This window comes from Castor canadensis, chromosome 3, assembly GCF_047511655.1.
Source record: "Castor canadensis chromosome 3, mCasCan1.hap1v2, whole genome shotgun sequence".
Classification (NCBI taxonomy): Eukaryota; Metazoa; Chordata; class Mammalia; order Rodentia; family Castoridae; genus Castor; species Castor canadensis.
Window position 1 is genome coordinate 36,193,068 of NC_133388.1, and position 24,806 is coordinate 36,217,873.

A 24,806-nucleotide genomic window follows, 5' to 3' on the forward strand; every position below is an offset into this window, starting at 1 on the left:
CCTTTGAACCACCTGCTCCACAAATATACTGACACATAGACACATGCATGCACTTATACAGAGATACACCAGAGAATCCCTCCATGGTGGTTAGTGCATAGAAAGGGTCCCTCGGGGACTGCAGCCTAAGAGACAGCGCTAAGGCCCGCCTTCAGCATAAGTACCAGTCTGTATCATTTTGCAAGGGGGCACATTTATTCCATGCATGTGCATGCAGGGTACCATGTGTTTGCAAATAGTATTTTCCTGACCTGGGGAATCTTTTGGGAAAATAAAATCCTCAGGGGTTGGGAGAAGAGGTAAGAAACTCCAAAGCCTACACTGGCTACTGTGTGAGAGAAGATTCTCAGTGTTTGGAAATCCCAGAACTCTATCGGCAAGTGCTCAGTCACAAGGTTCTCCAAGGGTCAAGGGTCATGTGATGGTTTTTATGAGAGTGGGCCTAAGTAAGCAGACTAATTAGATTGGAGTATAACTCCTTTTAAACACACAGACAAAAATCTTGAGAAAACCATTTTAAAGATGTTTGCAGCTCACTATTTCCTCAGAGTTCAAAACACTCCAGGCCAAACTGCCCTTTGGGCATCCCTGTCTTCCTACCTGCAGGTTTCCCCTTACCTCCCTATGAACAGGGGCAAGAAGCCTACACAATTGCCATTTCTTTCCCCTGCTTCCTTTGCTATGCTGCATTAATTGCTTTTATCATGAGCTTTCTCTGCGGCTCTGGTATGTGAAGATGCAAGAGGAGTATACAGATAGCCAAGTACTATACTGTTATGGCAGGGTAGTCAGAGGAGAAACCAAGCGACACTCAGAGGAGTGGAGAACTCAGGTTTTTTTATTTTTACGCTAGCGGGCCCAGAGCCCTGAACAAAGGATTCACAAGATATTTAAAAGGTAGTGTAGGGCATCAGGTTACAAAGATGTGCTCAGGTCATGGTGTCCTAACCAGTGAGTTAGATTGTTTAGGTTAATTGGGCTGGTAGTGAGCTAGGAACCTAGTGTTGTTTAGGTAAGAACAGCAGGGGAGACCTGCTTTGGGAAGTTTATTTACAAGTGGAGACAAAGAAGGGCAGGAATGGGTGCTTATCTCTGCTTGGTGCCTCTTATCTCGGTCCTGAGCTTTTGCAGGGCTCTAATGGGCAATTCCTCACAGCTCTGTCCGAGGTTACAGCTTTTAATTGACAGTTTACCATGTTTTACAACCCTGTTCCAGGGCTATCTTCCTCTTCAATACTATTCCATGAGCTCAGGCCGCAATTCCTGATTCAATCCAGAAAACACTCTATTGTATGTTCACTAGGGGAAAAAAATCCCATGCTTGTCAACTTCCCTCAGCTAATAACCTCAGCTTTTTCTACAACTGACACCAGGCCTACATTTATCATAGGAGAGTTGCAGAATATGACATTGAGGGGAAAAAGAAAAACAATTCGGAGTTCCAGTGGCTCATGCCTGTAATCCTAGCTATTTGGGGGGCTGACATCAGGAGGATTGAGGTTCCAGGTCAGCTCAGGCAAAATAGTTCCTGAGACCTCCGTCTCCAAAATAAAAGAGCAAAAATGGACTGGGGGTGTGGCTCAAGTGGTAGAGTGCCTGCTTTGCAAGCATGCAACCTTGCGTTCATAACTATGGTCCCACTAAAAAAGGTAGGAAAGAAGGAAGGAAGGAAGGAAAAAGAAATTTAGAAAGAAGCTTAGAGATCAGCCATCCTAGACTAAGGCTCTTATTTTACAAAAGGGGAAGATGAAGCCAGAGAAGAGAGGTAACCTGTCCAAGGTCATACATCTAGTTAGAGGAAGATTCTGGACTGAAATCCAATTACCCTGATTACTACGTGAACACAGTCCTGTTTTCCCTCAGTTTAAGGGAATCAGTTAACATTTTTCCAAAGGTATACAAGTCTTCATGTCGCTATTTCTACAGGGCCCAGAGAGAACCATGCCTTTGACATAACAATACCCAGCAAGTGTATACTAAGCATTTTTTATTGAATAACTAGATGTATAGATTTAAACAGGCAAGTACAGTGGCCAGATGTACAATAATACCAATGATTCAACAAAACAGGCAAGTCTGGGACTCATAGATGTCAGGGAATGTTGTGGTCCACTGGGTATGAAGCCTGGGTAAGGTAGGGAAATACCTGTAGTACACATGATGTCCACATATATCAAGTCTAGTCTGTGATCCTGGGATTAGATTTAGCTTCCTTGGGCTGTTTCCTTACTTTCCATAACATTAAGTAATCAGAATAGATCTGTAGGGATTATCCCATGTCTATGTCAGATCACATGCCTCAAGAAAGGGGTGGATTTCAAAGGAATTGTCTTGTGATGTTGTGCTCTTTGAGGGATGGGTCCTTCTGGAATGTGTAGTGGATGGTAAGGCAGTGTTCCCTCCTTTTAGCCCCTAACACAGCTGGCTCTACTTTCAAAAGCCAGAATTCATTTTCCCCTCTCCTGAAATTCATGAGGAGTTAATTCTCTGGGACAAGATCTCAGAAGACAGAGGATTCAGTTTGGGTTTTTTTCCCCAGTACTGAGGTTTGAACTCAGGGCTTTGCACTTGCTAGGCAGGTGCTCTACCACATGAGCCATGCAACCTGTCGGAGGATTCAGTTTTGAACAACTTGTAGCTAGTGAAACAATCCTGGTATAACCATTGGGCTGTTTAAATTCTCAGCATCTATTTGGCCATTGATTTTGTTCTCATATTCCATTCCACACCCAATTAAAGTATGAGTCCTATTACTATTTTTTCTTCTCTGATCTATTGTGGAAAATGTTCCCTCCAAAAAAGTATCTGGTTTCTTAAATTATATTTGATACTGCCTTCCATAGACCACCCCCTGCCACTTGGCCCCAAAGCACCAGCACTGCTATATCAGGTAGACACTGAGGCAGGAGAGAACTCAAAGAGAAGAGTGAGCGTAAGATGACTCTTCTCTTTGGGGTATTAGGTTCCTCACAGTTGACCAATCCCCTGAGTCTTGCTGAGGGGATTCTGCTGCTTACTTCCAACATCTGTGAGCAGGTTTGACCTGGGTCTATGATGCCTGGAATATGGAACCGTATCACCATTTGTGGAAAGCATCTTTGGTATGGAGTCAAATTATGATGTGTTTTTCTGGAAGTGAGAACCTGAGCTAATGTTCTAAAATAAAACCCATATAAACCAAAAGAAAAGATACTCTAATTCACAATGATATGCATTGAACTTTCTGTAGAGAATGTGCTTCTGTGCATTCTCTTGGATCTTATCAACCACTGGATATCATATTTAAGTTCAAGCTCAATGTTTTTGTTCAAATCAGTTTTGTGATATGCTGCAATACATTAAAATACGCCTGGGTGCTAGGTGTATTGTTCCTGATAGGCACAATTGCTATAGTGGCAAAGAAAGTTCTATGAAGACAAAATGCTAGGAATGAAAATATTTGGTGTTAGGCTGGTTAGGATAAGGATGACTTAAATATGTCCCTGATTGGAAATTTTGCAAAACAACTGCTGACCAGTTTTTATTTGTTACTATCATCTCATCATGTGTCATGTGTCTATGGAAAGGCACAAAATGCTTTCCTTATTGGCAGTAAAAATATTACAGATCCTGCATTGAATAAAATGTTAGTGAATCACTAGTCAGGCAGATCCAGGGGCTTCAATCATGAACAAATTCCAAGAGAGAAAAGACAGGATCAATTAATGTAATAACTATTTACTGGGTGACTATTAAGAGGCAAGCAAGAGCCTCCCATTAAAATACAATGTTAAAAACAGAAAAAGATTCCTGCCCATATGAGCATTGTATGTTCACAGACAGTTATAGATACTAAGTAATAAGTTATATGGTGTGCTAGAAGTGATGAGAGTCGTAGGAAGACAAAGAAAGATGATGGAATTTGAGAGTACAGTAGGAGGCAGCAGCAGGCTCAGGGTAGGCCTCATTGAGAGGATATTTGAGCAAACACCTGAAAAAAATAAGTTGGTTAGCCATGCACTTATCTAGGAGACAAGTGGGCTTCAGGCAGAGAGAACAGTTGCCTTAGGGCAAAGGCCTTGAGATGGGAATGTGATTGGAGGAATAAAGGAGGCAAATAAGGTTGAAGACAAGTGATTCTGGGGGAAAGTAACAAGAGAGATGAAGTTAGAGATAAAGGAAGGAGAGGAGGGGAAACAAAGGGGTTTTATTTTTGACACTTTAGGGCCTTTGGCTTTTCTCTGAAGGGAATGGTGAGATATTGGAGGGTTTTGGACAGAAGCATGGCATGATCTGATTTATAACAGGTAAATAAATACCTCTCTGGATGCTGGCTTGAGGAAGATATTTGACTTGAGCCAAAGGCCTCAAAATTCTTTCGTGTCACATCTACTTATGCAGATAAAATATAGTGATTTGACACACAGCAGTCAAAGAAATAAAGTTCAAAGTCAACCATGGAGTCAGCTATGGAAAGATTTATTTTGAACAATCTTGTGAAATTCTAGAAAACTTCCCAACATGCAACAAGCGTTTTTGCAGGGATTGCCCATGTTTGTGCCGCCCAAAAGTGTTCCTGCTCCAAGTGTGGCACTATGAGGTGTTAAACAGGCTCCACTTGGTATAATGCTAGTGGGCAAAACAGAGGCTTAAGTCTTAAACCCCAGTTCATTTTCTGTGGCTCACGGCAGCTGCTTTTTCGCCTAAACAGGGAAGAAAATGCTTGCAAACTAGCAAAGTATACTTCAGTACTGCTTCTGACCAAGGCACTGGCACAAAAAGACTTCTATTAAAATCTTGCATCATCATCCAGTGAACACTTATCAACCACTTGCCATAGGTTATGGACTTCTAAATGCTAGAAATCCAAACAGTGAGATCCTCCCGTTTTCATATTGCTTATACTCTAATCTAGGCACTGATATATATGTTTAAAATGATAATAGAGTACAACAGGTCTGAGTCAAAGGCTCTGGGGGGAGAGAGTAATTTACATTGCCTGACTAGGGGAGGCTTCATGAACCTGATTTCCCAGAGCTGCATTTTGAAGTTGTGGAAATTCATGGAATACTCAGAGAATGTTGTCTCCTTTAGGATCATGTGAAGTGAATGAGAGAGTGCAGGCAGGTCAAAGTCATATTATGAAGAGCCTTATATTACTTGAGTGAACACTGGACAAAAGCAGGAGAAGCCCATCATCATTTTTATTTCTTAGGTAACTTTTAGCAGTGTCAAAAATAGACTTGAGAATCACAGTGAAGTGTCTTTTGTTTCCCTGTGTATGGCCCTCTAGCCATGACTGCAGAGAGCAGTAGTTTCTCCTCTTGAGACCCATAGGGAGCTATTCTAAAAGTCAGGTTGAAGGGCAAAGGATGAAAACAGGAACACAGAGCAATAGAGAGCAGGGACAGATGGAAGGATTTCAGGAATAAAGCATGAGATATGTTACTGTCACCCGCACTCTATATGACTATGTCATCTCAAATAAGTATTTGATAGGTTAGACTCACCCTGACAGATGGCATAAGTAGCGGCTCTTTCCTAGCCTAAAGCCATTTGTGTGCTTATTAGATGCTTCAAGGCAGAGATCTTATCTTTTCCTTTCAGTGTCCTAGAGCCTTCTGCTGACATACAAAGAGGCAGGCTATTTTGTGATTAAATGAATGGTCAAATAAGCATTCATAAATGAAGATGTCTGGCTATCTGGCAGTATAAGCATTTGCATTAACGGTTCAATGACAGCAAGGCAGTATGCTGATGAACATTTAACTTAATCTTTCATAGCATTAAAGAGTTTTAAACTTAATCTGGTAAATTCCCATCCCACAAGTAGAGATAGGCCAGAGTACTTGCTTCAAAATACCAGAATACCTTTCTTCCTTAGCTGACTGTGTGTCAGTGTTCTAACAAAGCAGTAGTTCATATCCAGAACGTGGGAGGAACTGGCTTCCCGGTCAATTTCCCTAGCCCTATCAATGGTAACCACAAACCAGATTGAAGCCTCTAAATTTGAATTGCAAGCTGCCGTCCCGGAACAAAAGTGCTGAAACCCCAATTTCCGGGCGGACGCGGAAATGTGTTGCGATAAATCGATTGCTTTTGCCCGGCGGAGGCCTATGAGGAGAGGACCGCACTCCGGCTGGTCAAGGAAAAGCGACTGGTGTCTGATGTACCGGTCCGGGACAGTGACCCGCTGAATTCTGGAGGCCGCGCTGGGCGTGTTTGGCAGGTGTCCAACCAGCCGGAGGTTTAGCCACGTTTGCACCTGCCGTGATGTGCGCGGGCGCAAAGTGCAAGCTAGACGTGACCCTGTGCTGCTCAGTCCCATAATAGCGATGGGGTCGGAAAGGTGAGCGCAGGGAGGCCTGAGGAAAAAGCGGGGAGGGCACGGACTCCGGAAGAGCGCGCTCTCTCTCTCTCTCTCTCTACCCCCCCCCCCGCTCCCCTCTGCCCCTCCCCCTAACCCTCCCCCCAACCCTCCCCTCCCCCTCCCCCTAACCCTCCCCCCAACCCTCCCCTATCCCCTCCCCCTCCCCCCCTTTTGCAGCAGGTTACAGAAATAACCGACTTTTCTTCGTTACAGAGCTTACATTTTTTTCTTTTTCTTATTAAAGCATGGAGTTTCTTTCATCACTGGCCTACGTGTTGTTCCTTAATTGTGCCTATCAGCTATCCCCGCCCCATGCGTCTGTTTCGTAGCTTGTGACATGTATTTAATTCGTATTTCACATAATCCGAAGGATATGAAATGATTAGCTCAGAATCTGCCAGATGGTAAGGGCTCCCAAAAGTGATAGTTGTGTATGTTTTAGTTTGTTTCTACAGCTCTTTTTTTTTCTTTTTTTATTATATTCATATGTGCATGTAAGGTTTGGGTCATTTCGGCCCCCTTCCCCCCCCCCCCGCCTCCTCCCTCTCCCCCCACCCCCTCGCTACCAGGCAGAAACTATTTTGCCCTTATCTCTAATTTTGTTGAAGAGAGAGTATAACCAGTAGTTGGAAGGACCAAGGGTTTTTGCTAGTTGAGATAACTCCTATACAGGGAGTTGACTTGTATTGCTTTCCTTCTACAGCTCTTTGTATTTACACTCAGTATATTACTGTGCACAAGAGCTTAGGTTTTGTTCTTTGTGTGTTTGTGACCCTGAGGAGAGGGACTTTGTCACTTTGTTTAAGGCATGCAGGTTGACATTGGTGTAACAATGGAAAAGAATAAACGAATCATTCAGACCTAAGTTGATACACAGATAACTTCCTTTGTTTGCTTTGTGGTAAGTTGCTTGCTTTTGTAATCCTCAAACTTGGATATTATGAATTAAGCTTTAGAACAAGAGCTAGGCCTCCCAGTCTGAGCTAGATCCAGTTGTACCAACAAGGCCAAGGATCGAGGCCTCTTCATTTTAAGTACAAAATAGTCTTTTACTTTCAGAAGACTTATAAATCACTCAGAACTCAGTTGTCTTGTCAGTTATACCAGTCAAGTTGGCACAATGGGAGTCAAGAAGACAGAAAAATAATGTACTTAAGCCCCTGAAAACTACTTGCTAGAATCAACTCAAACAGTAAGTTTTTGCCCACGTAGGAATTGTATGTGAAGTACAGCATATTATTATCTATACCACAATCACTGCAACATCTTCAGGGTCAGGTGTGTCCTTGGGAAATTCCAGGCTTGTAGAGACATTCTTTAGTAAAAAATTTTATTAGCATAAATTAATTGTACAAAGGGGTTTCATTGTGATATTGCATGCATATAATACACTTTGATCAAATTCAGTCTGTCCATATTGTTCTTTATTAATTATCCCTTTATTTTTACCAGTTTTTAGTGGGTTTCATTATGCTGTTTTTATACATATATAATATGCTTATATTTACCCCCGTCACCCTTTCCTTTCCCTCTCTCTCCCTATACCCCCCAGAATAGTCCCCTTTTTTAATCATGTCATTTTTTTTTTTGGTCTAGATCCATATATGAGTGAAAACATGTAATATTTGTCTTTTTGAGCTTGACTTACCTCACATAACATGATCTCCAATTCCATGCAGTTTCCTGAAAACAACATAATTTCATTTTTTATTGCTGAATAATATTTAATTGTATGTATGTACCATGTTTTCTTTATCCAGTCATCAGTTTTTTGGTCCCCCAGGCTGGTTTCATAGTTTGGCTATTGTAAATGATGCTTCTGTAAATATGGGTATGTATCTCTATTGTATGTTGACTTACATTCCTTCATATATATGCCCAATAGTGGTATAGCAGGATCATGTGGTAGTTCTATATTTGGTATCTTGAGGAACCTCCGTACTGATTTCCATAGTGGCTGAACTAATTTAAATTCCCCAAATTGTGTATACGGGCTGCTTTTTCCCCATATCGTTACTAGCAATGTTTTTGTTTGTTTTCTTTTTCTTAGGAGAAAGCAAAAATTTATTAGGATGCTATTAAAAGGGGAGACAATGGTGGGTGGCTATGTAAAAGGGCATAGTACCTGTTTTCTTGATAATAGCCATTCTGATTGGGGTGAGATGGGATTTCAGTGTCGTTTTGATTTGCATTTCCTTTATGGTTAAGGATGTTGAACATGTCTTCATGTGTTTATTAGCCATCTGTACTTTTGAGAACTGTCTATTCAATTCATTTGCCCATTTATTAACTAGATTATTTGTTCTTTTGGTGTTTAAATTTTTTGAGCTCTTTATATATTCTGTATAGTAATCCTTTGTCTAATGTATAGCTTGCAAAGATTTTCTCCTATTCTGTGGATTGTCTCTTGATTCTGGCAATTGTTTCCTTTGATGTGCAGAAGCTTTTTAATTTGATGCAATTCCATTGGTTAATTCTTGGTCTTATTTCATGCACAATTGGAGCCTTATTCAAGAAGTAATTGTCTATGCCTGTATCTTCAGGTGTTTTCCCATTGTCATTTGAAAGTTTCAAGTCTTACATTAAGATCTTTGATTCATTTGGAATTGATTTTTTTGTACAGTGCAAGAGACAGGATCTAGTTTCAGTCTTCTGCATGTGGATATCCAATTTTCCCAATGCCATTTGTTGAAACATACAATGTATGTTTTCAGATGAGTGTAACTATGTGAGTTTATTTCTGGATCTTGTGTTTCACTGATTTGTCTGCTTTTGTGACAGTACCATGCTATTTTTGTTATTATAGTTCCTGTAGTCTAATATGAACTCAGGTATTATGATACCTCCAGCCTTGCTCTTTTTGATCAGGATTACTTTGGCTACTCAGGGTTTTTTTTATGCTTCTGTATGAATTTTTGGATTTTTTTCTAATTCTATAAAGAGTGACATTAGAATTTTAATGGAATTGCAGTGAATTTGTAGATTGCTTTTGGTAGTTTACCATTTTCACAATATTAAATCTGCTAATCCATGAACACAGGAGTTCTTTCCATCTTGTAGTGTCTTCTTTAATTTCTTTTTTCATCATTTTATAGTTTTTATTGTAGAAGTCTTCCATGTCCTTAGTTAATATATTCTTAGGTGGGTTTTTCTTTTTTGAGGCCATTATAAATGGGTTTTTCTGATTTCTTTGCCTGTTTGTTGTAGAAAAACTACTGATTTTTGCTTGCTAATTTTATATACTGCTACCTTGCCAAAAGTGTTCATCATATCTAAGAGTTTTTTGGTGGAGTCTTCAGGGTCTTTTAAGTATAGGATCATATCATCTGCAAATAGGGATGATTTGACTTCTTCCTTTTCTATTTGTATCTCTTATTTCTTTCTCTTGCCTTATTGCTCTGGCTAGTAATTTAATACTATATTCAATAAGACACCCTTGTCTTGTTCCTAGCTTTAGAGGAAGTGGTTTCAGTTTTTTCCCAGTTAGACCAACATTGACTTTATTTTTATATATAGCCTTCATTATATTAAAGTACGTTCCTTTTATTCTTAGTTTTTCAGAGCTTTTATCATGAAGGGACGTTGAATTTTGTCACATCATTTGAATTTTGTCTTTTATTCTGTTTATGTACTATATAACATTTATTGACTTACCTATGTAAACTATCCCTGCATGCCTGGAATGAAACCAACTTAATCATGGTGTGTGATCTTTTTAATGTGTCATTGAATTTGGTTTGCAAGTATTTTATTGAGAATTTTTGCATCTGTGTTTGTCAAGGAAATTGGTCTATAATTTTTTGTTGTGTCTTCATCTAGTTTTGGTATTAAGGTATTACTTGTTGCACATCTTCTATGTGATTCATAGGTTTGGTCTTTTAATAATGGTTTAGAGATCTTGCATGTTCCATTTGTACTTCTTTCTTTTATCAGACTCTTCTAATACATCTGCCTTGACTTCAAGCCCTGATATTCTTTTCTTTTTCTTTTTTTTTTCTTTCTTTTTTTTTTGCAGTACTGGGGTTTGAGCTCATGGTCTCATGCTTGCTAGGCAGGTGTTCTGCTACTTAAGCTGCCAGCCCAAGCCCTGATATTCAGTTTTCAATTTGATTCAGTCTATTGCAGAGGCTTTCAACTGAGTTTTTTTTTTTTTAATTTGACTTATTGAGCTTTTCATTTCCACAGTTTCAGGGGTTAATTTTTTTTCAGGATTTCTGTATCTTTATTGAATTCCTCTTTGATACCTGCATTATCTTCCTTATGTTGTTCAGCTGTTTATCTGCATTCTCTTGGAATTCATTCAGCTATTTATTTGTATCATCTTTGAATTCATCCAGCTGTTTATACCTGTCTTCTTTGATTTTATTATCATTCTTATAATCATGCTTTTGAGTTCTTTGGGCTTTCTTCCCCTTCACTGTCCTTAATGTCTGTTGCTGTGGGGTTGTTGGTTTTGGAGGTGTCAGGTTGCTTTATTTTTTCATATTTCTTGTGTTTCTGCTTTGAGATTTGCACATCTGAGACGAAGTCATTGGAAGGAAGCTTAATTGTCTATAGTCTTGTAGTTGAAGTCTTCTCAATTTTCAGGCAGGTTTATATAGTAGCATGCTTATAGTGTAGTTTCTCACCACTGGACGGGGGATAGCTCAGTAGCCAAACTTTTGCCTACATATTCAGGGCACCAGATGTGACCACAGCACCACTCAGATAGAAGAGAAACTAGTTGGAATCTGTTGTAATTCCTTGTGTGTGGGTGGTGTTATATGTGGGTTGAGTGTGGGGCTGGTCAGCAATCAGTTGTCCACTTCTGTGCTGCTTTCACCTCAGAAGCTTCCCTACCTTGTGTATTGGAAGCTGCTGCTGTCCACACAGAGCTTTGTAGGCCATGGACCAGCAGGTTCCCACTTGCTGCACAGGCCCATTTGTGTCCCCACTAGCAGCACACATGCAACATTAAGGGGTGTCCCCCAAATGCATCTGGTAGTAGGGGGAACAAATGGAGCACTGAGTTCTGCACTGGCAGTGGAAAACTGAAGGACTCAGGTGCTGTGCCTGCAGTTCTCAGTTCTTTCAGATTGTGTCCCACAGTTAAACATCCTGTGGGAGGGAGGACGTTGGGGGAATATTGTGTGATCTCTGGGTCCTATGCTCAGAGCTCTCAGTCTCACATGGCAGCAAGCATCCATAGCCAGCAGATAGCTCCTGGATGCCAAGCAGTTTGCCAACAACAGTTTAAGGCAATGGGAGTTGCTTTCATCAAGGAGTGATGGAGAGCGCTTCACTGCTTAAATTTCTGAGTGGGTCCATGTCAGACCCTCTGCCTCTCTACAACTCCCTCTCATGGCTGTCTGTCACCCTAACACTGTGACTATGTGTCCTATACTCCCTGAGCCATGATTGTTCCTTGGATTTCATGTCCCTGGAGTAGCTCAGTTGCAACCCTGCTTGACTGCAAATACCTGTGACTGACAAGAAACTCCTGGAACTATTGCACTCCATCTGCCACAGACTTGGTGCTCTGCTTCTGCTGTGATTCTAAAGAAGTGGGGCTTGCTCTATCCAGGGAGAGCAGGGCCATCAGCTTAAACATCTTTCAGGTTCACATCAGACCCTCTTTTTCTCCACAGCCCCTATCATGGATGTCTCCCTCCTGAACACAGTGGCTGGGTGTCTCAAAACTCCCTGAGCTACAATTGTTCTTTGTTTTCAAGTTCTCCAAATAGCTCAGTCTCAAACCACCCCTGGCCACCCCCCTCCGCCATAGCAGCAGGCAGCTCCTGGAGCTGGAGGACTATGCCAGCTGTGGGCTCAGTGCTCTGTTTCCACAGTAATCCTCAGGCACTAGGACTTGATCTAACCAGGGAGGGTGGGTCCACCAACCACCAGGACCTTTGTTGCCTGAGCTCCTGGTTGCTTACACTTTGCAGCTCACCCATGTCATACCCTCTCCCTTTCTATGGCTGCTGCTTGTGTCCAGCTCCCTCCCAGACACTGTGGTTGGGTATCCCAAGACTCCCAGAGCTTTGATTGTTTGTTGTTTTCAGGTCTGGAGAGTAGCTCAGTCTCAAATCCTGCTTGGCAGCAGATCCCCACAGCCAGCCAGCAGCTCCTGGAACCTGAGTTCTCTGCCAGTCACAGGCTCAGTACTCTGTTTCTGAAATGACCCTCAGGCACTGGGACTTACTCTTGTCAGAGAGGGCAGGGCTGCAGACCACCAAGTTCCTCACTTCCCAGGATCCCAGCTGATTAAACTTCTCAGCTCTCCCATGTCAGACCCTCTCCCTCTCTAAAACTGACTTGTGGCTGTCTCCCTCCCAGACAATGATTGGGTGTCCCAAGGCTCCTTGAACTACAATTGTTCCTTGTATTCAAGTCCCCAGGGTAGCTCAATCTCAAACCCTGCTCCTGGCAACAGATTCCTGTAGCCAACAGGCAGCTCCTGGAACCTCTAAGCACTGGCCCAATAGCAGGCTCTGTACTCTGTTTCTGAAATGGTCCTTGGGTAGGATGGAGCTACTAACCATTGCATCCTTCCCTTCCCAAGCTCCAGCTACTTAAACTTCTCAGCTTGCCAATGTCAGACCTTCTCCTTCCCCATGACTATCTCTTGTGGCCAACTTCCTCCCAGACATTGGCTGGGGATCCCAAGACTCCTTGAGCTGTGATCATTCCTTGTTTTCAAATCCCCTAAATAGTAGGCCACCTCTCAAGATAGTTCCTCACACAGCTCTCCAAGTTATGGGGAGCAAAAAAATTGTATGATGCTAGCCTGTCATGCTGGGTGAGTCACTGTCCCATCAGATCTCCACATTGGGTTTGAGGCTTGCAGGAGGTGTGAGCTTGTCCCACAGCTAGGTCTGCTAGTCTGTCATCAAGGCCACCTAGCTTACCTTATGGTGGAGACTTTGGTTTCCTCCTCCCTCCAGAGGAGATAAGGCTGGCACTACAAACTTTTTTCCTAATTTACTCTGTCACTTTTCTGTTTTGTTGTGCTTTTCAGCTGTCCTGTCCCTCTTTCATGGTTCTTAGTGCTCTTCCTCTCTTTCTCTTTTCTGAATATAGTATCTTTGTTAACTTGTTATGAAGTCAGATGGAGAAAGCTTCTACTCTGCCATCTTGCCAGACATCTCTCTGTTAAATGTCTAAAGAAACATTCTTAATATAAAACTATATCTGTGGAAATAGGTGAGAAGTGTAATCATTTTTATTAAAAGTTCTCTCATTCTACTTGAAAGGCATTAACAAAGTGGGATACTTGGCTAACATAGAAGCGAGGAAATCATTTTAAAAGTATCTGAATTTGAATGCTTCAGTGGCTAGTGAAAGAGAAAGAACATAGGAATTTGGGAGAAAAAAGTGGATCATGGCCTTCTTAAGCAGGGCATGCCAAGGCAGGGAAAGAAGGGAGTCACTGTTGAATCTGTCTTTTGGGGTCATTTTATTTATTTGGAAACGTAGTGATTATCTTTGCAATGACTCTGAGAATCAAGAAACTAACTTTCAAGTTCTTCAGGATTTCTACCTCACATATTGGAAATATTGAGAATAGATGAAAATTCTTATAAGTTTCTTCACAGACCCAGATTTTCCCAAAATTTATCTTGCCCTATCCTGTTCTTCCTTTCTCTGCTTCCTTACTTCCATCCTTTTTCCTGTTGCCCAAGAACAAATATAGCATTAATGCCCAGGATCTAGCTTTGGTGGTACTGGTGATACAAGCTGCAGGATCTGGGCCTGAAGCAGCAGTAGCCAAGTTTGCCCTTGGATCATCTGTGGAATTTGGGTTGCTCCTGGCTTCATAGTTACTGTGTCTGACTCTCTGGCCTTCCCAGATTCTGTGAGCAGCTTAAAATACCCAGGGTCAGTTCCATACTTAAAAGGAAGAACCTGGACTAATGTAAACATTTATAAGTAACCTACCAGATGACAGTATCTGGTGTTACAAAAATGAACAAGACACAGTCTTTTTCAGCAATGAATTGATGGTGAATTGGAGGAAAATAGCAACTAAATGAATAACTATAGGACTTCCACAATTAATAGAAATAGACTAGGTAATTAAAACTGAGAAAACTAGAAAATCTAGGTAAAACTTGTATTAAAATTTTGCTTTGTAGGCATAAAGTTGTAACATGACAAAGAGAAATTATCAAGTTGAGAATGGAGAAAAGTAGAATTTGGAGAGTTAAGTGTGGAATCTAGTGTTATTTTTCCATAGAAGTGTTTCCAGTTTTGGAACAGGTGTCTGAGATGCTGAGACATTGAACAGCATGTACAACATTGTTGCAGGTTAAGAGAAACAATATTGAAATCATGCGCCCACCAAAAGGGCCCTTGGCAAACTGTCTTAGGTTTTGATTGAAAGGCCTGAGAGCTGTCCATTCATTCATTTATTGTCATGTGCCACATAACGACATTTCAATCAGTGATGGACTACATGTATGACAGTGATCCCAGATTATATGTATGACAGTGATCCTATAAGATTATAAAGAAGATAAAAAAATTCCTCCTGCCTAGTGAAATCAGTCATTATAATATTATAGTACCATTCATGCTTGTGCTGATGATAGGGTAAACAAACCTGTACTGCCAGTAGCATAAAAGTATAGTGTATACAAGTGTGTGTAGTAAGTAACAGATTACCATATTGCTGGTGTATGTATTTACTGTGCTTTTTATCATTGTTTTAGAGTGGATTCCTACTTATTAAAAAAAAGTTAACTGTAAAATAGGATGTTGGACTATGCTGGTAGCAGCTTTAAACATGTCATCTTTACATTTCCAGATGGCATCATGAGGCCACATCAGATGATTGACCTATTCCATCCAGGCTTGTGTAAATACAATCTATGAGATTTGCACAGTGATGAAGCTACTTCATGATACATTTTCCACAACATATCAACTTTGCTAAACTACATCGGACTTTATTTTCTATATATTAATTGTGCAGCTCTGAGTGGTGGGCACTAAATTAGGTACCAGACCTACAAATTAAAAGGCATATCCTGTGCCCTCAAGGAATGCTCAGTCTTGTAGGTAAAAGCAGATGCATAAGCCAGTGAGTGAAACTGAACATTGTGGGACTTTAAGAGATGTTAGGATATGGCATAGGAAGTACAGAGGAGGAATTGGTCAATTCTCTTCAGAATCAATCTTGAAAAAAGATTGGAGTTGCATTTAGCAGAACATTTAAGCAGACATTTAGGAAAGGGAACAGCAGGAAATAAGCTACAGAGCCCAAAGTCTGTTTTGTTGGGTGAACTTTTCTGACAATAGCTGTTTGCTAGTCTGATAGGATATGCTAAATGACTGACTATGCATAATCTTATCTATTATTAAGAAGGTGACAATATGAAGAAGATATTTTTTAAACCATAAGTTCCAAAGGAAGTCTTGGTAAAAAATCAGGGTAAAAACAAACAAAACAACCTAGTTCCATACAAACTCTTTTTACTTTTTTTTTGTGGTACTGGGGCTTGAACTCAGGGCCTCCACTTTGAGCCACCAGCCCTAGTTTTGCAAAGGGTTTTTTGAGATTAGGGTCTTATGAACTATTTGCCCAGACTGGCTTTGAATTGTAATTCTCCTGATCTCTGCCAGCTGAGTAGCTAAGATTACAGGCACGAGCCACTGGTGCCCAGCCCATACAAACTCTTTTATCATGGAATCATGTCATGTAAGTTGAGGAAGACATTTTTTTTTAAAGAGGAGAGTATGTCTGCTTATGTTCTGTCTTCTGAGACTATGTGCAAAGAGAACATAGAGCTGATCATTGAAGATGACAACACAAAGGTCACCAGGAATCTTTATACAGTCATTTAAAAGGAAAAGTGAGCATAACAACTAATTGGAATGGATGAAAGAGAGAATGGGAAGGAAGAAAGTGAAATCAGCAAAATCCAGCGATATTCAGCAAGGAGAGCAGAGAAATAAAGCAGTAGCGATTTTCAGCAAGGGGAGCAGAGAAATGAAGCAGTATCTGGAGTGAGAAGAGTAATTTGGTCATATAATGATGAACATTTTCACGCTGGTGATAAAGACCTTTGAAGATTTCAGAACCAGAAAATGCACAGAAAGCATAAGATTGAAAAGAAAAATGTGGCATGAATAACTTGAAGGAGAGGGTGACCAGTGAGCAGATTAGCAGTAGTCTAGAAATAAGGGAATGAAACTATGAACCTGGGTGGTGGCCACCAGGATGGAAATTGACAGAAATGAAGGCCATTACAGAAAATAGTTCTAGACACTTGCTGACAGATTTTTGGCAAAGTGTTCTAGTCACTTTCTCAGAGACTAAATGGTGGAGTTGAAAGGAATCTTCGTATAACCTTATTTTCCAGAAAACAAATCTGAGATCTAGAAGTGGAAGTAGCTAAAGAGTATATCTTACAAGGAAAGAAATTTATATTAAGTGTACACATAAGGATGTATTTATACATTCAGAACAAAATGTGCCTGAAAGCATCCCAGGTAGTACAGAAGTTTTCTCCTTGATCTTCTACAGCTCCCATCTAGCAAATGGCAGGACTTTAGACTTTCTGCCTTCATATCTCTTAGGTGTTCCCAAAAGGGCAGGGCTGTGACACATATTACTAGAACTCACCCTGTGCTCTGGAGGCTCTGAGCTTAGACTGCTGAGATCACAGGGCCTCTGCTCTACAGTTCTTGTGTATGGTCATCTGTCCCTATAGTTTTTCTATTCACTCTCCTCTGCAGAACTCTGGCCCTCCATTGACCAGCTTTCCCAACATGCCTTTGGTTGTGGTGATAACTGGCTTTCTATCTGCCTCCAAAGCTGGTTAAGGCTTGGGTACCTGCTCTCCCAATTGTTTCTATCCAGAGCTGCTCATCTCTGAATTGGCTGTTTGTAAGGAAATACTTTTTTTGTATTCAGCTTTTTGGAAGGAGAGTTGCTTAGGCTCTGATGGCACAGCACTTTAATGTTTCCACATTTTTCTCTTTCCCTCAGTACACAGCTGCTTGTTTAAAAGGGTGGATGTTTCTGGCTGAAGGCATGTTCAAGAGCAGACCCCACATGGCATCTGACACCCTGAGCCAAGGTGTCTGGGTCCTTAAACCCTTACGGAGGCCTGATTCTCCCCCTATAGCTTGGCTACCCTCACAATAAGGTAAGTATGAATATATTCTAACTACAAGTATAAAACTTTTTTTGGCAGGTCTGGGGTTTGAACTCAGGACCTCATGCTTGCTAGGCCAGTGTTCTACCACTTGAGCCACCACTCTAGCCCCCAAGTACAAAGCTCAGTAAAATTATTTCCCATAGACCTTTGAGCTGCACATAAAACCAAGAATGTAGTTAGGACTGGCTAGGTATCTTTATCCATTTAATCATAGTTAAAGCTTTGTCAGGGATGTCTTCCCTAAGGTGGCACTAGTCTAGTACCTTGGGCAATTACTTAACCACTCTGGGTCTCATTTTCCTCATCTGGTAAGATGAAGTGAATAAATATAGATAAAGTACTTAAAATGCCTGACATCTCAGCTCTGGTCCAAATAGTGGGTATGTGTATAATAAAAACCTCATATCAAATGTTTGCATACATGTACAACCATATCAATAGAAAGAGATCTGCATCCTTGGGGGATTCCAAGATGGCGACTAGAGGAAGGAAGCAGAAAATGTGCTTGCTAAAATAAAATATTGGAGAGACGCTGGAGATACACCTTACAGGAAAAACCACCGAGAAAAGGCAAAACTCCGACCCCTCCACACCCCCAGCCCATGCATAGCATCCCCACTCCATGTTAAATGGAGAAACCAGGAGGGCTCCCGCGCTGCCAGATGCCAGTTCCCAGTCTACTTGGGAAGATGCAGACCACCAGGTGAGCTAAGCGGCACACATACTCCCACAGACAACCCTGGGTCAGATCAGCATAGCCCCCTGGACAGACTGACCCCCATCCAGGGAAAAAAGAGAAAAAAACCAAACTGAATAAACAACAACAACAAAAAAGACACATAGCAAAGAGGGCAGGGCGCCCAGAGTGCCGAAGAGGGCAGGAGGGGCAACTGCTCACTGAACTGTAAATAAACAAGCTGGCCAGAGAAGGCAGGATTGGCGGCACCTGCCCAACAACCTTGGAGCAGGAAAACTTGTAAAAGTGGTGGTGGGAGGAAAACTCCACAGGAGAGGGAGGAAGGGTCACTTCCCATGTGAACTGTAAATACACATGCCAGCCAGAAGAGGCATGTGGAGCTCCACCTCCCCCAGTGTGCTTGGAAAAGGGGAAAGCTTGTAACAGTGGCGGTCGTGCCAAGGAGAACTCTAAGTAAGCAAAACCTGAGGGGCTTGGTGAGTGTTAAGCTTACTCCTGAGATCTGCAATCAATAAAGCCTGCAGCAACAGCTGGCTGACAGTAGCGGGCAGGTAAGCCACAGCCTCAGATAGACATTCACACAGCTGTCTCCAGACTCTTTTTTTTTTTTCCTTTGATGAGACAACAACCAAACTACACCTGCATGCTGAAAAACTTACTGAAACTATTGCATTTGAACTTGGGACGCTGTTGTGTTTTGGTTTTGTTTTGTTTTGTTTTGTTTTGTTGGATTTTTTCCACTTTGATGAGACAACGACAGAACTACTTCTGAGATGCCATCTCCAGGATTGGAGGCTGAGGGACTAATACCAAAATTATTAAGACTGAAACTTTATTGCATTTGAACTTGGAGATTATTTTTTAATCCTCTCTCTGTCTCTCTAATGCCCGTTTAACTTACTGTTGATTACTACACTATTTCTCCCTGTTTATATCTTTAGCACTGTTTTTTTGTTTGTTTTGTTTTGTTTTACTTGTTTGTTTATTTGTTTTTCCCTTTTTCTTTACCTTCTTTGCTTTCCCTCTCCTTTCACCCTTCCATTCTGAATAGCACCATTGTTATTATTACAAACTAGAAAATACTTAATTGCATACAGTACAGCGACAGTAACAATAGCAAAGGCAATGTTGGGAAGACAGAAAAAACAGGGAAACCAGTTTCCCCACAGCAAAAAATTAGTACAGGAACCAGAGGGAAATGAAGAAAACAGATACTCAGATCCAGACTCCAACAAAATGAAGATAAACTATGCCAATGAACCCAATGAAGCCCACAAGAATAATCTGAAAGAAGAAATCCTCCAATTGATCAATGAGAATTTTATAGAGATGATACTGGACATGGTCAACCAAAATGTACAGGAGACACTCAAGAAATTCCAGGACAACAAAAACAGAGAATTTGAGAAAGCACAAGAAGAAATAAACCATAGAAGCACTGTATAAACACCAAAGTGAAACAAAGAACACAATTAATAAAGAGATAAATGAACTCAGGACAAAAATAGACAACATTAAAGAGGAACCGGCTCAGGATATGGAAAACCTCAGAAAAAAGAAAAAAACAGAACTGCAAAACAAAATGGAGGGCAAATCCAGCAGAACAGAATAAGCAGAAGACAGAATCTCAGAACTTGGTGATGAAATGGTAATTAAAGGAAAAACCGAAGAACTATTAATTAAACAATTCAAGACCTGTGAAAAGAAAATGCAAGAACTCACCGACTCCATCAAAAGACCACACCAAAATAGAACTACCCCATGGCATATTATCATTAAAACAAGTACAGAAACTAGAGAAAGAATATTGAAGGCTGCAAGAGAGAAAAAACAAATAACATACAAAGGTAAACCCATCAAAATCAATGTTTTAATGTTTCTTCTCAACAGAAACATTAAAAGCAAGAAGAGCGTGGGGTGAGATCTTCCGGGCACTGAATGAAAATAACTTCATCCCCAGGATACTCTACCCAGCAAAACTATCATTCAAAATAGATGGAGCAATAAAAGTCTTCCATGATAAGCAGAAACTAAAACATTATGTGACCACAAAGCCACCACTACAAAAGATTCTTCAAGGGATTCTGCACACAGAAAGTGAAACCCAACATAACCATGAAAGGGCAGGCAGCACCAAACTACAGGAAAAGAAAAAGCAAGAAATGAGAGAGTAACATTGATTTAGCTACACACAATCAAACCTTCAAACAACTAAGACAACTAAATGATAGGCATCACCACATACCTATCAGTACTAACACTTAATGGATTTAATTTCTCCATCAAAAGGCACCATTTGATGAACTGGATTAAAAAGGAAGAGCCAACAATTTGTTGCTTACATTAGACCCATCTCACTGACAGAAATAAGCATAGGGTTAGGATGAAAGGCTGGAAGAAGATTTACCAAGCCAATGGCCCCTGAAAACAGGCAGGAGTAGCAATACTTATCTCTGAGAAAGTAGACTTCAAACTTACATTGATCAAATGAGATAAAAAAGGACATTCCATACTAATAAAAAGGGAAATAGACCAAAAGGAAATAACAATTATCAACCTATATGCACCCAATGTCAGTGCACCAAATTTCATCAACCATACCCTGAAGAACCTAAAAGCATATATTAACTCCAACACAGTGGTTGTGGGAGACTTTAACACCCCATTATCATCAACAGATAGGTCATCCAAACAAAAAGTCAATAAAGAAATCCTAGGATTCCAAGATGGCGGCTAGAGGGAGGAAGCAGAAAGTGTGCCTCCTAAAGTGAAATCTTGGAGAGACACTGGAGACACACCTTGCAGGCAAGACAACCAAGAAGAGGCAAAACTATGACCCCTCCACACCTCCAGCCTGCACAGAGCATCTCCACTTCATGTTAAACGGAGAAGCCAGGAGGGCCTCTGGGCTGCCAGATGCCTGCGCCCAGACGGCTTGGGAAGACTTGGACAAGGTGAGCTAAGTGGTATGCGGTACTCTCACAGACAACCCTGGGCCAGATCAGCATAGCCCCCTGGACAGACCGACCCCCACCCAGGGAAAAAAGAGAAACTGAGTAATAAGCAATAAGAACAATAAAGACACTTAGCAAAGAGGGTGGGGCACCCTGAACACCGATGGGGGGGAGGGGAATCTCTCCCAGAACCATAAATAAACAAGCCGGGCCTGACCAGAGAGGGTGGGAGTGGTGGCACGCGCCCAACGACCAGGAGCAGGAAAGCTTGTGAGAGTGGTGAAGGGAGGAAAACTCCACTGGAGAGGGCAGAAGACCCACTTCCCACGTGAACTGTAAATAAACATGCAGGCCAGAGAAAGCGGGTGCAGTGTCACCTCCCCCAGTGTGCTTGGTAAGGGGAAAGCTTGTAACAGCAGCTCCTGCACAGGAGAACTCTGAGGAAACAAAGCCTGCAGGGCCAGGTGACTGCTAAGCTCACCCCAGAGATCTGCATAAATAACGCCTCCAGCAACAGCAGGCTGACAGCAGCAGGCAGGCAAGCCACAGCTGCAGATAGCCATTCAGAGACCTCTCTCCAGAGTCTTTTTTTCTCTCTCTCTACCTTTGAAGAGAAAACAACCGAACTACACCTGCATGCTGAAAAACTTACTGAAACTGTATTGCATTTGAACTTGGGACACTTGGTGGGTTTTGTTTTTGTTTTTGTTTTTTTGGTATTGTTTTGTGTGGTTTTGTTCTACTTTATGTTTCCCCTTTGATGAGACAACTACAGGACAACATCTGAGTCACCATCTCCAGGATTGGAGGCTGAGGGACGAACACCAAAATTATTAAGATTGAAACTTCATTGCATTTGAACTTGGAGGTTTTTTTTATTTTTAAGTTTTTATTTATTTTTTATTTTGTTCATATTTTTTTCCTTTCATTTATTTATTTTTATTCTTATCTTTTTTCTATTTATTTTTTATTTTCAATCCTCTCTCTGTCTCTCTAATGCCTTTTCAGTTTATGGTTGATTAGTACACTGTCTCTCCCTGTTTATATCTTTGAAACTTTTTTTGTTTCTTTGTTTTGTTTTTTTTTTACTTGATTATTTGTTTTTCCCTTTTCTTTTAACTTCTTTGCTTTCCATCCCCTCTCACCCTTCCATTCTAAAAATCACTAGTGCTATTATTACAAGCTAGAAAATACTTAATTGCACACAGTACAAGGACAATAACAACACCAAGGACAATGACGGGAAGACAGAAAAAACAGGGAAACCAGTTTCCCCACAGCAAAAAGTTAGTACAGGAACCAGAGGGAAATGAAGAAACCAGATACTCAGATCCAGATTCCAACAAAATGAAGGTAAACTATGCCAAATAACCCAATGAAGCCCACAAGAATAATTTAAAAGAAGACATACTACAGGTACTCAATGAGAATTTTATAGAGATGATACTGGATAGGGTCAACCAAAATGTACAGGAGACACTCAAGAAATTCCAAGACAACAAAAATAGACAATTTGAAAAAGCAAAAGAAGAAATAAAAGAAACCATAGAAGCACTGAACAAACACCAAAGTGAAACAGAGAACACAATAAAGAGATAAATAAACTCAGGACAAAAATGGACAACATTAAAGAGGAAATGACCTCAGAAAAAAGAACAAAACAGAATTGCAAAACAAAATGGAAGGCCAATCCAGCAAAATAGACCAAACAGAAGACAGAATCTCAGAACTTAAAGATGAAATGGTAATTAAAGGAAAAACTGAAGAACTATTAATTAAACAACTCAAGACCTGTGAAAAGAAAATGCAAGAACTCACCGACTCCATCAAAAGACCAAACTTGAGAATCATGGGCATCGAAGAAGGAGAAGAGGAGCAAGCAAAGAGAATACAACAATGGGATTGGACTTTGATCACACAATAAAGCAAGAGCACACAAAGAAAGTATGAGGATAGGTAAGACACCCAAAAAAACTAGGTAGCATTTGTTGCCCTCAATGCAGAGAAACTAAAGCAGATACTTTAAAGCAACTGAGGCCAATAGGATAAGGGTACCAGGAACTAGAGAAAAGGTTAGTTCGAGAAGAATTAACTTAGAAGGTAACACATGTACAGGAAATCAATGCATGTCAACTCCCTGTATAGCTATCCTTATCTCAACTTGCAAAAACCCTTGGTCCTTCCTATTATTGCTTATACTCTCTCTTCAACAAAATTAGAGATAAGGGCAGATATTTTCTGCCTGGTAACGAGGGGTAAGGGGGGTAAGGGAGGGAGTAAGGGAGGAGGTAGGGGAAAGGGGGGGAGAAATGACCCAAACATTGTATGCACATATAAGTAAAATAAAAATTAAAAAAAAAAGAAAGCTATCTGCTTGATCCTTTCAAAAATAAAACTGGAGTTTAAGTGAAAATGTTGTTAAATGTGCCTCTCTTTCTCCTTTAGTTTTTCTGGAGGTCCAGAGTATGAGTGCTGCCTGCAGGAAGATTCTGATTCCTCTTAACCAGGAGAGAAGAGGCAGGTGACATTGGGCAGGAAAAGTTGCTGAGGAGGAGATGCAGAGAAAAGTTGAATGCTGATAGCCTAGACTTGAGATCTAGTTGACATCTCCATCTCACTTTGGACCTTGTCTGACCTGACTATTATGCATTAAACCAGATGTTGGGCTCATTTTCTTTTCTTTCTACTCAGAACAGCCCTTCCCCCTCACCCCGAAGGGTGTGCATGTATATGTGTGTGTGCGTGTGTGTGTGTGTAGAAGACTTTACAAAAGATTACGGAGACAGAAATTTTCATTTCATTTGTTCTAATACCATAAGATTTCAGGGATATAATTGTTCCTAAAAATTCTTTAGACACTTTCACTTTAATCATACCCTCCTCTCATTCTCTATTCATTCCACTTTTTTTTTCTGGGGTTTGAGCTCAGAGCTTTGCATTTGCAAAGCAGATGTTCTATTGCTTGAGCAATACCTTCAGTCCATTTTGAGGTGGTTATTTTGGAGATGTGGGTCTCATGAACTATTTGGGCTGGCCGCAAACTGTGATCCTCCCAATCTCAGCCTCCCAAGTAGCAAGGATTATAGGCATGAGCCATCTATGCCTGGCTCATTCCACTTATTAAATTTTCATGAATGCAAATAATTTAGCTATCTTTTTTTCCACTGTTAGCTCTATTAACTAATGGTCTCGGTCTCATCTATCCCAATCTGTTTATCAGGAATTTTCTTAAACCTAGATATTTTCTTCTGCTTAAAATATGCACCAGATGTAGTTTCTAATGTTTGTTTTTAATTCTTTAATATTAAGTATGTTGAGAGCCATCTGACTATTTTATCATTTGAATGTTACTCAAATTGCAGTTTTTATGTAAATCTATATTTTCATACCTGCAAAAGTAATACAAGAGACTTCCCTTAAAGAGCAGCAATTGAATCTTTTTTCATCCTTATATCCACAGCAGTACTTAGTAGATGACTCAAAATTGATGAACACTTGTAGTTCATTGTCTGTATCTTTTGGTAAGAATGAAAATCCCTGTGCTGGGAGAAGGCATCAAGTCCCATGTTCATTTGCAACTAGAGGTTTTATAGATGCAGTATTTCTTCAAAGTGGCCCAAATAGTATCTATTCACTGCATAATTTTTCAATATCACAAG

At 40.7% G+C, this 24,806-nt stretch overlaps 1 long non-coding RNA gene across 1 annotated transcript; it reads left to right on the forward strand.

Moving 5' to 3' along the window:
• Positions 1-5,971: 5,971 nt before the first annotated feature.
• LOC141421534 (uncharacterized) lies at positions 5,972-23,817 on the forward strand. The gene is made up of 3 exons (XR_012446110.1): positions 5,972-6,328; positions 17,325-17,484; positions 23,593-23,817. It is a non-coding gene; the product is annotated as an uncharacterized lncRNA (long non-coding RNA).
• Positions 23,818-24,806: the final 989 nt, after the last annotated feature.